At 39.5% G+C, this 17,500-nt stretch overlaps 1 protein-coding gene across 1 annotated transcript in view; it reads left to right on the plus strand.

Annotated features, from left to right (window-relative positions):
- LOC131990114 (cytochrome P450 26B1) overlaps window positions 1-17,500 on the plus strand; it is a 73,928-nt gene that overhangs the window by 28,334 nt on the left and 28,094 nt on the right. The gene's annotated exons all lie outside the window — the stretch shown is intronic.

The following is a 17,500-nucleotide window of genomic DNA, read 5'->3' on the forward strand; positions in this document are numbered from 1 at the left end:
ATTAGCATGCGTATAAAAAAACAACAACTTTCCAGTCATTTCCAGTCTGTGTATCATTTACATTTAGTCATTTAGCAGACGCTTTTATCCAAAGCAACTTACAGGAAGAATCACAAATGCGTAGGAACAGTAGGAAGCAGCATAGAGGTCAATGAGAAAATTACGGGAGTTACTTCTTTTTGTTTCTGTTCCTTGTTAAATCCGGCTTTCAAACTCGCTGCAGACTCATTTGGAAAGTTTCTAAAAACGCTGCTCGGGTGGAGACGGCTGGAATTTGTGGCCGAGATGATAAAGAGTCGCAGAAGTTCCAAACGGAGGCGATCAGGTCATAATAGGGGGCGAAAATTAGCTTGTTCACCTGGGTGTCATGTTTCCATCGCTGTCGATAAATACCTGTGACCAATGCTGAGTAATTTGTCCTGGAATAAAAGCAGATTTTAACATTTACAACTAAGACCAAAAGCTGGATGTTTAGTACTTCAGTCACATAAAATGCAGTGTAATGACGGGAAATGCTCCACATTTGAAAAAGTGGTTTCAGATTGTGTGTTTGTCTCTGTGGTTGTATAATATATTATAGTAAACATGCTGTTGGTGCATCAAAAATACTTCCAAAAATGACCTTTTTTCTTGCATCACGTTACAGTTTTCTCATTTCTTTTTCTCAAAAACTCCAACCTCCAAAAACTTTTTTACTTACTATCTGTAAAATAACATAAAGTTTTTTACTGTTATTTGATGTTAGGAGTTTGATGACTTTTGCTGCCAGATTGTTTCTTCTTCTTCTTTTTTTTCCCCTCTCTTTTTATATATAAAGGTTTATATATATATATATATATATATATATATATATATAGGTAGGTGCATCAAAAAAACTTCCAAAATCAACTTTTTTTTTGCATCACGTTGGGGTTTTATCATTTCTTCTTCTCTTCTGTTCCTTTACTCCCTCTGCTCCGCTCTCTTAACGTCTCCACCACATTTCCTACATAAACACTCTTTCTGTCTCGATGTGAGTGCACATATATATAAATATATATACATACGTTGAGTATATTTTTAACTGGACACGCGCTCGGCAGCAGCAGCAGAAGCACATTTTTGTGACGGATCCATTTTACAGCGATCTGCAGTTAGGAATGGTTTTACGGTGGCTCTGCCAGAGGGCTGTCTGCTCGCATTAGTAGCCGGAGCTTTCTGGAGGGACGCTGCCAAGCAGGAGCGTTACTACTGAGCACACACACACACACACGGGAACACCACTTGCATGATGCACATTCACGCATATGTTGAGATAAAAACAGCAACAGCAGCATTCAGGTTCAGGCTCCGTTTACATGATGGAGGTGTGAACAGAAGACATAAAGTGGCGTCACGTCTTCACTTTTTATTCCACGTTTAGACGAACGTTTTCAGGAGGAAATCTGCTGCATACGGTGAGGCTAAAGCAGGGGTCTCAAACTCAAATTACCTGGGGGCCACTGGAGCAGTATCAAAATTACCAAAAAAAGACACAAAATTACTAAAAAGAAGACACAGAATTACCAAAACAGACACAAAATTATTTAAAAAAGACACAAAATGACCAAAAAAAGTAATTAAAGGGACCTTCCACACACAACACGGTAAAGTGCCATTCATATAAAACTCACATTAAACTTTCATATCATTCTAAAACACCTGATTTTGAAACTTGTTTGCGAAGACAAACCAAAGTTTTTATGAAATTATCGCAACAGGATTTCTCTGCAGTTACGCCTGGCTGCCACCGGGGGTCACTAAAATGCAAAGTTCCCATACATGGGTTTTTTTAATTAAAAAAATTACGATTTATGTGTGGAATTAAAAACTTTAGGATTATATACATGTTATAATACAATTAGCTAAGAATTCTGGGTAATGAAGTTCTTAAAAACATGCAAAAAACGACGAGTTTACTTGTTTCACAGAATCGATATCGACACGCAGACTGATGCTGAGGATGCCTGTCCACACACACACACACACACACACACACACACACACACACACACACACACACACACACACAGTGCAGACAGGCTGGACTGAATCTGGGTCAGACCAAAGGAAATGAACACATGGCACAGACTCTCAGACTGTACTGTGTGTATGTGTGATTTAGCTTTGTGAATGAGCGCAACACACACACACACACACACACACACACACACACACACACACACACTGATTTCTATGCAGAAGGTGTTATCAGTGAGTTTTCTACTTCTTCTTGCAGTGAGTCGACTTTGTGCTGCAGCAGTTTGGACAAACTTTAGCTTCAGCTCACGTGCATTATACTGTACACACACACACACACACACACACACACACACACTAATGTGTTGTCCTGCTGTGTGCCAGCCTGTCCTCTTGTCTCTGTTTTGCAGTGATGAAGTGTAAATGATGGTGGGCAGAGTAATAACAGTCCTGCAGACAAAACACTCTCTCATCTCACACAGTGATGACAGCTCTCCCTCTCTCTCTCTCTCTCTCTCTCTCTCTCTCCCTCTCTCTCTCTCTCTCTCTCTCTCTCTCTTCTTCCACACCTGTCCCGCTGCCTCCTGCTTCTTCTGGTAACACTATTACCAACCAAACTGCTCAATATTTATAGTAACTATAAAAGAACATTGCTTAGTGTGTGTGTGTGTGTGTGTGTGTGTGTGTGTGTGTGGGTGTGTGTGTGTGTGTAATTCTTCATGAAGTCCTCACAAGAATAGAATAAAAGAAAAAACCTAGCAGAATTTCAGGTTTTTCCTCTTTTTTTCAAGAATTTAGTGGTAAAGAATGAATGATGCTAATTGAAATGTGTGTGTGTGTGTGTGTGTGTGTGTGTCATTTAGCCCTCACGAGAATAGAATGATAGAAAAACCTTCAAAATTTTCATATTTTTCGAGTTTTTCTATTTCTAATTTAAATAATGACAGCTCCCGAAAAAAGTGAAGCCAGAATATCTAGCTCGCCCCCTGGTGGCTGGTTGCAGTACAGCTCATATATTTTCTAATAAATTTGGTATTAATCAGTATTTGATGCTTTAAAACAGGATTTGATGTCATGATTGACAAGTGTGATGGACTCATGATTGGGTAGGACAACTGTTTGGGCGGGACTTTGGTTATTAGTGGCTGCAAATGACATCATCGGTGCAGAATGGCAGCGCCCGTTTTCGTGATATTCTGGCTTCACTTTTCTACAGTGAGACAAAGTTTTATTATTATTAGGTACATTAACAACATCACAAGGTGAATTTGAATGCAGATTTGAGTCCTGTCGAGCTGAAGGAAGCTGCTCATTTATTAGTTTATAATGTAAAATTGTCAGATAAAAATGCACTGCTGTGATAAATTATGTAAATTGGGCGATTTTTTTACAAAATGAAACATGTTTTTCAAACTCGCTGGTTTGCTGTGGCATTCAGAGGGTTTTAAAAAAAGATTAATAACTTCTTAAAACAGCTGTAGTTTTTAACAAAATTTGCTGAAACAATGTTTGGGCGGGACTTTGGTTATTAGTGGCTGCAAATGACATCATCGGTGCAGAATGGCAGCGCCCGTTTTCACCATCTTCTGCCTTCACTTTTCTACAGTGAGACAAAGTTTTATTAGGTACGTTAACAACATTTGAATGCAGATTAGAGTCCCGTAGATCTGAAAGAAGCTGCTCATTTATTAGTTTAGAATGTAAAATTGTCAGATTGCAGCCACGTGTACTTGCATGGTTTTGCATTTTAGCCACATTTTTGAATATATGAACAAAACAGTGTGAAATGAAGCTCAGTAGTAGAAGGAAATATATTTGTCAGACTTGAAAATGTACAAAAAATGACCTGGAATTGCAGATATATGAACTTTAGAGCCGTTTTTGTTCAGATTTCGATGGCTAACAGACTCAAACTGCAGCATCGAGGGCTGATTTACCAAAGATTCAAGCCTCGTATTGTGTTGGTTTTTCCATTGGAAGACAGTGGTGATCACCTCGGAGAGCCTTTTTCTGGTTTAGGGCACATGTGGGCTCCTTTGTGTCTAAGGTGGATTGTGCCTCAGACAGAGGGGGATTGTGAGGCTGGTGGCTTCATCTATAGCGAGGTTCCATTACTGCGGTCAGCCCGCTGTGTGCTGCATAGCTGTGGTTACACACACACACACACACACACACACACACACACACACACACACTGATGGAAATACTATGAGTATATGAGCACAGAGTCACATAACATGCAGCAGATGCATGTATGGAGCATGTAGACACACACACACACACACACACACTTACAGGAGTGTGTGTGCTCAGAAAAGTCATAAAACAACAACAAATAATTAGCTTTCTTTCTTTCTTTCTTTCTTTCTTTCTTTCTTTCTTTCTTTCTTTCTTTCTTACTAGTGTGTGTGTGTTGGGTGAGAGATACATAGTTCATTAAACGGACACAAGGGGCAGCTCTGTGTGTGTGTGTGTGTGTGTGTGTGTGTGTGTGTGTGGTGTAACAGTGTTAACATTCAGAGCAGGACCCTTGAACCTCCGAGGACTCTTCTTCTTCTTCTGAACCTTTTTTTTTTGCTTCGGTCCATTTTTTTCCGCTCACGTTTCTCATTTTTTAATGTAATTTATTGACGCGTTCTGGTGATTTTCGTTCGTAAATTCGACGTTTTTTTTATTCGACTTTTATGTCGTGCTTTTAAACATTCCTGTCTCGTTTTTCTTCTTCTTCCTCTCTAACTCGTGCTTTTTCCGCATCTTTTTCTCCTCCATTCCACCTCCTCCCTCCATGTTTTCGCCTTCTCACTTTAACTCCAAAAGGACATTTGTCGCACAAATTTTCGATCAAAAACACCTAAATCAAAACTTTTACTTTCTTCTGTCAAAGCTTCGCTCTCCATCTCGCCTTTACCTCTTTCACTCTTTCTTTTCCATCCCTCCATCCTTCCATCCCTCTCCTCCTCCTCCTCCTCCTCCTCCTCCTGTGGAGATTAGCAGGAGGTGCTGGCAGCGCTCTCTTGCCCCGTCTTTCACCCCGAGAACACACTGCTCCCTCCTCCAAACACTCTTGTCCTGGCCGAGTATAGAGCACAATGTTAAGCTCTCCCTGTCAATGAGTGTGTGTGTGTGTGTGTGTGTGTGAAAGAGAGCTAATGAACTTTGTGTGGCGATACGAAGGATGAGGCTGGAATTATTATTGAATCAGATTTAAAACAACAAAATCAATGTTGTCGTCTGTCTTTAAACCCGACGATCCTTCACTGGTTATTGTGTCTGTTTTTAGTCATTTTGTGCTTTTTTTTTGGTAATTTTGCGTCTTTTCTTTGTTATTTTGTGTCCTATTTTGGCCATTTTCATCTTTTTTTGCCAGTTTGTGTCTTTTTTGGGTAATTTTGTGTATTTTTTGGTCATTTCACACACGCACTGATACCTTATATATGATCATGAAAAAGAGCTTTATATTTTCCCGGTTTTTGTCTTTTTTTGGTCATTTTGTGTCTTTTTTGGTCATTTTGTGTCTTTGTGTGTCTTTTTTGGTCATTTTGTGTCTTTTGTTATGTCTTTTTCAGTAATTTTGTATCTTTTTTTGGCCATTTTGTGTCTTTTTTTAGTAATTTTGTGTCTTATGTTGTGTCTTTTTTAGTCATTTTGTATCTTTTTTAGTCATTTTGTGTCTTTGTGTGTCTTTTATGGTCATTTTGTGTCTTTTGTTGTGTCTTTTTCAGTAATTTTGTATCTTTTTTTGGTCATTTTGTGTCTTCTTTTAGTAATTTTGTATCTTTTTTAGTCATTTTGTGTCTTTTTTGTTTACTTTTGTGTCTTTTTTGGTCATTTTGTGTCTTTTGTTGTGTCTTTTTCAGTAATTTTGTATCTTTTTTTGGTCATTTTGTGTCTTTTTTTAGTAATTTTGTATCTTTTTTAGTCATTTTGTGTCTTTTTTGTTTCTTTTTGTGTCTTTTTTAGTCATTTTGTGTCTTTTTTAAGTCATTTTCATCAAATAATTCTCGACCCGTGAGTCCTGGAATGACAGAGCAGCTCGTTTAATTGATTTTAACTTCAGAAAAATATAACTTTACATGTGTTTGTTGGGTTCCACAGTGTGTGTCCTGTATTCTCTTTGAGCTGCAGTGTGTGTGTGTGTGTGTGTGTGTGTGTGTGTGTGTGTCAGGGTATTAGCTGGGGTCCCAGGGTGAGTGCTTAGAGAGTTTTGAACAACCATAATCTCCTCCCTATAATGTCCCCGGGTCAGGGGCCAGCCTCTCTCTCTCTCTCTCTCTCTCTCTCTCTCTCTCTCTCTCTCTCTCTCTCTCTCTCTCTCTCTCTCTCCCTCCATTCTCCGTGTTTTTTGGCTGAACTATCCGAAGCCCTTCTTCTTTAATCCGTCCTTTCTGTGAGCGAGCAGCCTTCCCATCTCCCTGCGCCGCCACGCTCTGCGCTCGCTTTCTCCCGCTACGCTTTTGGCGCTCACCAATCCTAAGACCTTCTCCTCATTCTCCATCCCTCTTTCCTCCCCTTCTCTCCTTTTCTTTTCTCTCCTTTTCTTTCCTCTCCTTTCCTTTTCTTTCCTTTCCTCTCCTCCTCTCCTCCTCTTTCATCTTCTCTCTCTGTCTCTCTGATGGCGTGGCGTGACCGCAAAGAGACGGCGTCCATTGTCAAGTCCAGGACCTAACGCACCATTCACACACACACACACACACACACACACACACACACACACACTGGTTCCTTGGTATCTCTGGCACCAGCTGAATGATTGACAGCTGAAAGGAAAGCAGGAATTCCCTCACAGCCTTTGACCTCGTTTCCTCTTTTTAAGCTTCATTTTTGTCGTTTTAAGTCTTTAACTCGATGGAGTTTTGGGCTTTTTAGTCCATTTCTGAATCCTTTTCATCCTGCCTGTATACACCACTTATTGTTTTTCACCTATATGACCTGATAATAATAACTGATTTTTTATTCTGACTTACTTGATTAAAACATTTAGAACCAAAAAGAAACAAAGAAAAACCAACATAAATGTGATCTTGTGATTGTGTGTGATCCTGTCATCAACTCTGGTTTTTATTCTAGTGGGACTCCATTTGATTTGGCTCTGGTGTGTTTAGCACAACAATTTTGGTCATTTTATGTCTTTGTAAGTCATGTTGTGTATTTTTTTTTTCTTTTTTGGTCATTTTGTACCTTTTTTGTTCTTTTTGTGTTTTTTTTGGTCAGTTTGTGTCTTCTGTGGGTTTTTTTTGGTCATTTTGTCTCCTCATTTGTTTCTTTTTTGGTTGTTTTGTCTTTTTTTTGGGTCATTTTGGGTCATTTTGTGTCTTTTTGCGTCTTTTTTCATCATTTTGTGGCTTTTTTTTTTTCTAATTTTGTGGCTTTTTTGGTCATTTTGCGGCTTTTTTAGTCCTCTAGTCCAACATAAAATGTTTTACATCTTTTTTTTAACTTTCAAAACACTATCATGCTCAATAAAGAATTTTAAATGTGTCAAATGTAACCAAAGGTGTCAAATCTACCATATAAGAGGGTTCCATCCAGTTCTATCATTTGATACTAAATCTATTTGAGCTTGTCTCCAGTTTTACTTGGTATATCATCATCAAACTGAAACTGGCCTCATGGAGTTTACAGCCAGAACTTTAGAGGTAAATTTACAGTAGGGCTCCACGCTGCTTTGTTTTCTAGTCTGGATGGAGGCAACAAGTCTGGATTAGCTGCCGGACACTACACAGGGTTAAAACTCACCTTTTTCGGACACATTTTGTCCCGTCTTCGTGCTTCTTTTTCTGCAGTATCTTACTGTCAGACTGTGGCTGCTTTGAGTTTGGCTCTGGTTAACAGATAAGGTGTTGTTTTATGAATCGGCTGTGATTTTCACACCGAGCTGATAGAGATGGACGGATGCATCACCTCATCCCGTGTTAGAAGTTTCTTTTTACAGTCGACCTGGATGTTTTCTCAGCACCTGCAGTCAGAGGAAATATTCAGTCAGAACTTTAAAAAAGAATACATTCATTCATTTTTTCATTCATTCAGTGTAGACTATTCTGTGTGCCTTGGATAGAGAAAAACTTGTATCAAGTTTAAAACCTCCTGCAGTTTGTACGTTGACACGGCGACCAACCTGTGTGTGTTTCACTGAACTCTTCACTATGATAAGAGTTTTAAAACTTTACTGTATGTTCTGCAGAGATGTTATGGCATGTATGTTTTATAGAAAGTTTCCTGGAGAGAAAGAGTCACTAAAGGTTTGACCTGCAACCAAAGATCTGCTCAGATTTAAATATCGAGGCTCCACGAAGACTTTTCACCACACCAATTACATGACGACTGCAAAATTAAGATTTTTCTTTGCTAAAAAGAATAATAATTGCACTATTTTAAAGTGTTATATTAAGTAGAACACATTACATGCAATGAAATAAGAAAAAGAGCGATCGACTGGAAGTTAAAAAACATATTTGGCTGCAAACTTCAGCCTTTAAAAACAAGTTTTCAGCCTCTTATGATCCCCTGCTGAGTCTTCTATCCCTTCTTTCTCTAAAACGCTTTTTCCTTTTTCATGCAAACTATCAGCCGGACACTTCGGAGCGTCACAACTCTCTTTGTTTGTGTCTTTGTTGCACCCAGAGGTGCTGTCACTCACTTCCTGCTACTGTTCCCCAACACAGTCTCTAACAGGACCTCAATATTCCTCTTTTATAACGGCTACACACACACCAGCCAGCCTGGGTGTGTGTGTGTGTGTGTGTGTGTGTGTGTGTGTGTGTGTGTGTGTGATCTGAGTAAACATAATTAGCTGTGTTTTTTTGTCTTGCCCTAATAAAAGAGTCATTTGTTGGACATTTCCACTGAGCTACAAAGAGGACATTTATAAGCCGGCCCAGGTCGCCCCCAGGCCAACACACACACACACACACACACACACACACACACACACCGGGTATTTTTAGCACGGCTAGCTCTGCTCGGACGCTGTGTGTGTGTGTGTGTGTGTGTGTGTGTGTGTGTGTGTGTGTGTGTGTGTGTGTGTGTGAGAGGAGTGTGTGTTTGCAGAGAGAGAGTGAAGGAGATTTTATGAGACTTTCTGTGATCGTGGTGGCGTTTGTCAGAATTTTTGAGTGTATGTGAGTTTGTGAAACTCTTTGGATGGCGTGTGTGGAAAATCACACACACACACACACACACACACACACACACACACACACGAACACTCTCTCCCTCCTTTATTGAGGTTCTTGTAAAATATCTGATAAATCTCTGTTCAAAAAGTATAAAAGGGAGTCTGTGGAAGCTGACAGAACGGCCGTGTCCAGACACACACACACACACACACACACTATACTGTGGGGATATTCCCTTACTCCTTCTGTCTCTCTCTGCTGTGTTGCTAACCTTTAACCCTGACGTAACTTTTATTTTATCCTCATTCTGACCTCTTTTTTGGTTATTTTTTGTGTCATTTTGTGTCATTTTTTGTGTCATTTTGTGTCTTTTTTTCAGTAATTTTGTGTCTTTTTTTGGTCATGTTGATACTGCTCCAGCTGCCCCCAGGTCATTTTAGTTTGAGACCCCTGACTTTTACACTTTGACTCACTGTTTTAACATTTTTAACCCAAAAAAACATTTAAGTTACGCTCAACATTTAAGAGGCAAAATGACGATAACATCTTTATTTTGTATATTCAATATATTTGACCGTGTCTCCAGTTTTACTCCGTCTATCATCATCAAACAAAAACTGTCTCGAAGTTTCAAGCCACAACGTAGGAAGCTGACAGCAGGGAAATATAAGATTTCCTCCTGAAAACGCTCGTCGAAACGTAGAATAAAAAGTGAAGACGCGACGCCACTTTTCAGACCTTCAACATGTAAACGAAGACATGAAGAGAAAGAAATACAGCACAACGTAACAATTTAAAAAACCTCAGCAACATGAGCACTCTGAACTCTAAACTCTTTAATTTGTGGCTTTGTTCAAACATTATTCACATTAACAAGAAGCTCCTTTACATGCACACACACACACTCCATGTTCACCGTCTCCACGGGCAGCTTGTTCTTCTCCCCGTTGCCATGGCAACTCATCCACCAGAAGAAGAAGAAGAAAAAAAAAAGGAGCTTTAAAACTTTATGCCCTCCATCATTATGAGAGAAACCTCTTTATGGTTTTCAGCTCACATCAGAGTTTGTTGCCTGTGACCTCGGAGCCGTAATGTTGTGGTAGCAATTTTGGTTTTTGGGTTGGATTTTTTTTTTTTTTTTTTTTTGCGGAAAACTGAAGCGAGTGTTTACAGTGAGGGCTCCTCCGCTTCACTGCCGTCTGGAGGGAAAGTGTGTTTCAGCCTGCGCAATCAGTGTGAAGCTGTGACGCCTGCGTCTCCGCGGCGACGGCTACGACACACACACACACACTCTGCATGCATGTGTGTGTGTGTGTGTGTGTGTGTGTGTGTGTAATCCCGTGTGCGGTTTTGTACGTGTTCTCCTGCAAGAGAAGTGTGGCGTCATTACATCACAACTTTTCCATGCTTGCTCTCTCTGTATGTGTGTGTGTGTGTGTTTGTGTGTGTGTGTGTGTGTGTGTTTTGCCAGATTTGAGAGGGAGGGGGGGGGGAGGTGTATACTTCTCACCTTTTACGCTAAATGTCATCCAGACCACACCCCTGGCACACACACACACACACACACACACACACACACACACACACACACTAAGGGATTATTTTTTGTTCAATGTACTATTATTTTCCGGGGGCTAAGACAGATGAAACCTGTCAGTTTGCTGCCAAAATGTGTGTGTGAAAAGAAAACAGAGAGAAATGGAAAGAGAAAATGTATCAAGAAATACCCACATAATGCACACACACACACATACACACACACACACACACACACACACACACTAGAAAAAAATACACAATCGGTCCAATCTGATGCTGTATCTTGGAGTGTGAAAGGGAGCCTTGTCTGGCTGCCTGAGGAACTCCCTTCGAATTGGACTGTGAGTGTGTGTGTGTGTGTGTGTGTGTGTGTGTGTGTGTGTGTGTGAGCAGGCCTGCCAGGCAGACATACTAAACCACTCTACATCCATGTGGCAGCAAAATGTAGCTTGGAAAACAAGCCCACTCTTACACGCACACACACCCCGAGGGCTCCAGAGGCCAGCCGGCGACCTGGTGTGTGTGTTAATGTGTGTGTGTGTGTGTGTGTGTGTGTGAGTGTGTGCGTGCCACAGTTAAAAGAGGAAGTGTACAGGAGCTGTGAAAACAGTTCAGGTCAACAGTTTGTGCCCAGACAGATCGAGAGAGAGTAAAAAGAACCCGAAATCTGCAAAAGGTGAAGCGCAAAAAAAGGGTGCGTTTTCCTTCAAAAAGAGGCTTTTATAGGCTATTTTTTTTATAAATGTGATGGAGGTCAATGGCAGACAATGTTTCAGCAATCAAACAGTGTGTTTAAACATCCAGTGTTCCCTCAAAATCAAAGAGCGGTTGCTTTTTTATTGTCAATTTGAATCAACATTCAGGAAAGAAAACTACTTGGTCATATTTAGGAAATAAAACCTATTGGTGAAAGTTTAGGACATAAATCTACTTGGTTATTTTTAGGAAAGAAAACAACCTGGTTTAAGTTAAGGAGAGAAAACTTTTTGGTTAAAGTTTAGGCAATAAAACTACCCTGTTATGTTTAGGAAATAAATGCTGACATATATTTGCAAAGGTTAATAAATATGATGGAAGTCAATGGCAGACAATGTTTCAAAAAATCAAACATGTCCAGTGTTCGCTCAAGATCAAAGAGCAGTTGCTTTTTATTTGACACAAAATGACCAAAAAAAGGAACAAAATGACCAAAAAGACACAAAAAAGAGACAAAAAGACACAAAACAACCAAAAAAGAAACAAAATGACTAAAAAAAGAAACAAAATGACCAAAAACCCCCCAGAAAAGAGACAAAATGACTAAACAAAGACACGAGCACAAGCTTGAAAAGCGTGAAAAAGCTCACAATGTCAATCCTAAAAAGACGTTTTTAAACAATAAGATAATTAAATAAGACCATAAATGGTCAGTAGGTCAATTATACTTAAAACAACATAATTAAGATACTTTTGCTTGATATAAGAAGAAAATACTTGGTGAGTTTCATGTTTTTTACAGTGTGCAAAGGATCCATATTGAGTCAAACGTTGCGGGAACATTAAATCCACAGCGTGCTCAGCGTGGACAGAATAATCTCAACACCTGGTGACGGCTTTAACATCTGAAGCAGCTTAACGCTGGTGACAAACTGCAGCTCCAGAGGTGAGGCGTGTTGGGCCCGATGCTAATTAGCAGCATTTTTCATCTATAAAAGCAGTCTGGCAATCAAGAGTTCTCAAAGCAACATGAAACAGCCACAGAGCTGCAGAGAGCTGCAGCATCTGGCCTCAATTTAGTTTAGTTCAGACAGAGAAAGGCTGAGATGTGAGCTTCGTCCTGCAGGAAGGAGAGAAGAAGAAGAAGAGATGAGCTGCGGGAGCAAACAGGAGAAATTTAACTGGTGTGACCAAGAGAAACAGTGGCGTTGCACCTGTCTGTTGGAACGTCGATGCTAAAAGGAGTTTTTCTGTGAAGCTGAACGTCTCGGTGTGATAACGACTGATAGAAAGCTGCAAGAAACTGTTGAATAATTTAAACAAGTATGGGATTAGAACATTCTGGCATAAATCGTGCACTCGTAATGAGACCAGCGCGCGCAAATCAAACTTCTGCACGCGCATATTGTTTTAGATAGACAGATAGATAGATATATTTTATTTATCCTGAGTGCTTTCAAATCACTCACAAGCTATTTTGTATCCTGCATCTCTGGCTCTCTAAGCCAGTAGTTCAGACAAAGTTTGGACAAATAATGAAGCAGATTTGTCAAAAAATACACAAAATTACCCAAAAAAGAATCAAATTGACCACAAAAGGACAAAAAATTTGCAAAAAAAGGAAACAAAATGACAAAAAAGACACAAAATGACCAAAAAAAGGAAACAAAATGACAAAAAAGACACAAAATGACCAAAAAAAGACACAAAATGGCAAAAAAGGAAACAAAATGACAAAAAAAAGACACAAAATGACCTAAAAAAGACAGACAATTACCAAAAAGACACAAAATGTCTAAAACAAAAGACACAAAATGACAACAAAAAAAGACACAAAATGACAACAAAAAAAGACACAAAATGACCAAAAAAAGACACAAAATGACCAAAAAGACTAAAACACATTAACACATGAACACTTTAACACAGTGGAGACAGAGCTGACTTCCAAAATGATTTGGCGACCGACCAGTCCGATCGCAAAACTTTCACCTGTTGGCGACGGAGGATGTTTCTGTTTCTGTTTCTTTTGATTGTATTTAACGTATCGAGGCTTCGCTGCAGGACTCACAGCCACAAATTACAACAAATTACAGCGTAGAGCAGAATCACAGGGACGAGAGAGGTTACGCTGCAGTCAGACACACACACACACACACACACACACACACACACACACACAGCACTGCTGTGAGAGGTGTGTCTCCAACAGGAAACAAACTACCTGCTAAAATTAGTCCCTGAAAGAAGTCTGCATTCACACACACACACATTTTGCCATTTTGCACCTTTTTTGTCATTTTGTATCTTTTTAGGACAATTTGTGTCATTTTTGGGGCATTTTGCATCTTTTTTTGGTAATTTTGTGTCTTTTTTTTTGTTGCCATTTTGCACTTTTTTTTTGTCATTTTGTGTCTTTCTTTGGTCACACACACCCTTGTCCTTCTATCTTTGTGAGGACTCTGTATTCATGAAATTCATCCCTAGACCCCTAACCTGAACCATCACACCTGAATGAGTGACCCTAACCACCTGAACCTAAACCTGATTATAACCTGAACCTTAACATCAAGTCTTGACCCTCAAACAGGCCTTTAAAGAAAAAATGTCCTCAGTTTGCTGGTTAAAGTCATGGTCCCCACTATGTACGAAGGACGAGAACGCACAAACACACATTCTTGTCCTTCTATCCTTTAGAGGACACATCATTAACATAATGAATTTGTAGCCCCTGACCCCTAAACTAAACCGGAAACTGAAACCAAGTCCGAACCTTCAAACAAGAAGTGAGGTCCACCTGAAATGTCCTCACTTCGCAAAAATGTCCTCACTCAGTTAGTTAAGAACTAATGCTGGTCCTCACTATGATTGGAGTACAAGTACACACACACACACACACACACACAAACACACCAACGGTTTCCAGTCGGTTAATTCCTTTCAAAATAAAAGAGAAAAAGACACTAAAATGTTGCTTTTATCTACAGAATTTTAAAAAAAGCGCTCAATGAAAATGCAGAAACGAGAGACATGTGGGGCCCAAACTGTTTTATAACACCTCATAGGACGGTATGTTTACATACGTGTGTGTGTGTGTGTGTGTGTGTGTGTCGTACATATCTCTTTCCCCAGGAGTAAACTGGGGTCAAACCAGTTAGTGTTGTCACGGCAATTTGCAGTCGGGCCTCTGCGTGTTTGTTTGCTTTGACCGTTTTTTTTGTGAATTTTATGAATTCAGAGTACGTGAACATGCATGTGTGTTTTCACTGTATGTGTGTGTGTGAATGCTGTGTTTGTCTGCGGTGTGTGTGTGTGTGTGTGTGTGTAACACAGTAAGCTGCCCTCCGGCTGATATATATTCTTTTCACTCAAACAGCCCATTTACAGTTGAGGGGTGGGCTCCCTCGCTCTGCCGTGACCCGGACCGTTGGGAGGTCAGCGTCAAAGCTGAACCCGGGTCAGCGCTAACTGACTCCAGCTCCGTCCTCCGGCTCCCTGACAGCCGCCGCTGCTCAACCTGAGGGGCGGGGGCCGCACAGTGGCCTCTTCTGGTGGGCCCAGTGTGAAAAAGAGGGGCTTTCTGAGTCCTCTGCAGCGAGGAAGTCCTTTTTTTTTGGACTTTTAAAGCATTACGAGACAGTTTTAGCATATAATGCTACACAGGCATTAATATGGACCGATTCCTTGGGATCAGTCACAATTTTAGCACCTTTTACTCTGATTATCTCATATCATTTTGCGTCAGATTATCTGTAGATACAGGTTCAGGTTCCTGTTGTATTTCTTTTCAGCTAAAGGAATGATGGCATGCAAACCTTCTTCTGTTTATTCAAGCCAAAGTCGACACATTAAACTCTTGATTTTCTACCAAACAGACTCACACACTAAAGGCCCCCTTAAGAGTTTTGGAGTTTGGGATATTTGAGGACGTACAGTCTGATAGACTTGAACACATGGTTTATGATATGAGTTCTCACTTGGTTAAAGTTTAGGAAATAAGACTACCTGTTTATGTTTAAGAAATAAACTTTAACACATGATTTATTTCAAGAGTTCTCACAAAACTATTTGGCTATAGTTAGACAAGAAAACGACGAGTTTCGTAAAGAAAACTACTTTGTTAAAGTTTAGACAAGAAACAACTTTGCTATATTTAGGAACAAAAACTTCTTGGTTAAAGGTTAGGAAAGAAAACTACTTGGTTATATTTAGGGACCTGCAGGATGTGACATAGTACTTGATGCCACAACAACATGTGCCATTCAGCAAAGCACTGTTGCCAACTTAGCAACTTTTCAGACCCCCTTAGCGACTATTTTTTAAAAAAGCGACTGGAGACAAATCCAGCGACTTTTTCTGGTGTTATTAGAGACTTTTGGAGACTCGTTCTTACTCTTCTTCACGAGCCGCGGGGGCCAGAGGCTCTTCTTAATGAGCCACCTGCAGAGCCAGAGGGGATGTTAACCCCTCAGCGTCCAGTCTGGTTAACAGTTAGCTCTGTAGCAGTACAGTGTGTATGTGCTAACAGGCTAACAGTTAGCTCTGTAGCAGTACAGTGTGTATGTGCTAACAGGCTAACAGTTAGCTCTGTAGCAGTACAGTGTGTATGTGCTAACAGGCTAACAGTTAGCTCTGTAGCAGTGCAGTGTGTATGTGCTAACAGGCTAACAGTTAGCTCTGTAGCAGTGCAGTGTGTATGTGCTAACAGGCTAACAGTTAGCTCTGTAGCAGTACAGTGTGTATGTGCTAACAGGCTAACAGTTAGCTCTGTAGCAGTACAGTGTGTATGTGCTGCTGCTGCAGGAGGTGTTCACTTAGCGATCTCTGTTTGTTTACACTAAAAACTGTTGCTGTTGTTTGTTTAAAAGTAGTGCAATAAAAATAGAGATGTTTTCCCGAACATGATGAATAATCGTCACATCAGAACGTGTTGAACTTTAGCTGAATAAAAGGTTGAACTGAGGCTGAAACCCTTAAAAACCACACGGAGATCTCTTCACATTCCTTCATCCGTCTTGATGACAAATTACATTTACTGTAGCTGAAGCGGAGCTGAACATGTTTAGAGAACCTTTGACCTCAGCTATTCAGCGGTTGATATTAAAGCTGACTGGGATCACATCCTGGAGGCATCCTGGATCACTCTTCATTGAATTAACCTTCTTAAAGCTCCAGCGTCAGACTTTACTCCTGCTCTCTGGGAGCCCAGACGATGGAAACACCAGTAACTTTTAGCATGTGGGGGACTCCACAGAAACGGTCTGTTTGGGCCTCAAACCACAGAGAGAAAAAGACTAACTGAGGCTTTTAGAGGTGGAGATCAAAGCTCACATCTTCCAGGCTGCTTTAAATTAATAGCCAGCGTAAAAATCAGTCGCAAGAATCGCAGCGGAGCGAAAACTTGAAGGGTTTCACTCAGTTTTTCTATTTCTTTCTAGAATTATAATGATTGTCACAATCGTATAAAACTACTTAAAAAAGTTCTGAAATCGCAAGAAAGCTGAAAATGTGATATTTAATATCTTCATATATATATATTATATATACTATATTTCTTTTCTTTCTCAGCATTTCTGGCTTTTACATTCTGGTTTCTTATACACTGTAAAAAATGGTTTAAAAAAGTATTAAAAAAGTCTGGCAGCAAAAGCACTTACAGCTAATATATTTAAAAATACAAATAAAATACAGTAAAAATCTGAATTTTAAAAAAATATATATATATAGCTGTAAAATATGTTTATTTTTATTTTTATTTTTATTTTTTACATTTATTCATTTATTTTTATTGGATATGATGGGAATTTATTTTTTTAACATAAAATTCACTGCCATTTGTGCAAACAACCATAAAATAATACAGTAAAATTAAGGAAAAAATATATATACATATTTTACAGTGTGCAAAAAGTTGAACTAATCAGGAAAAATATGGACAGCGAGCTGGAATGACAAGAAAATCATTTTTTTTTGTGTCTTTTTTTACTCATTTTGTGTCTTTTTTTTTGATCATTTTGTGTCTTTTTTTAGTCCTTCAGTCAAAACATAAAATGTGATTTTGAATCTTTTTTTACTTGCTCAACAAATAATTTTAAATGTTTCAAATGTGAACAAAGAAAATTCACTTATTAGTTAGAATACACTAATTCTAA

Source organism: Centropristis striata, chromosome 17, assembly GCF_030273125.1.
Source record: "Centropristis striata isolate RG_2023a ecotype Rhode Island chromosome 17, C.striata_1.0, whole genome shotgun sequence".
Classification (NCBI taxonomy): domain Eukaryota; kingdom Metazoa; phylum Chordata; class Actinopteri; order Perciformes; family Serranidae; genus Centropristis; species Centropristis striata.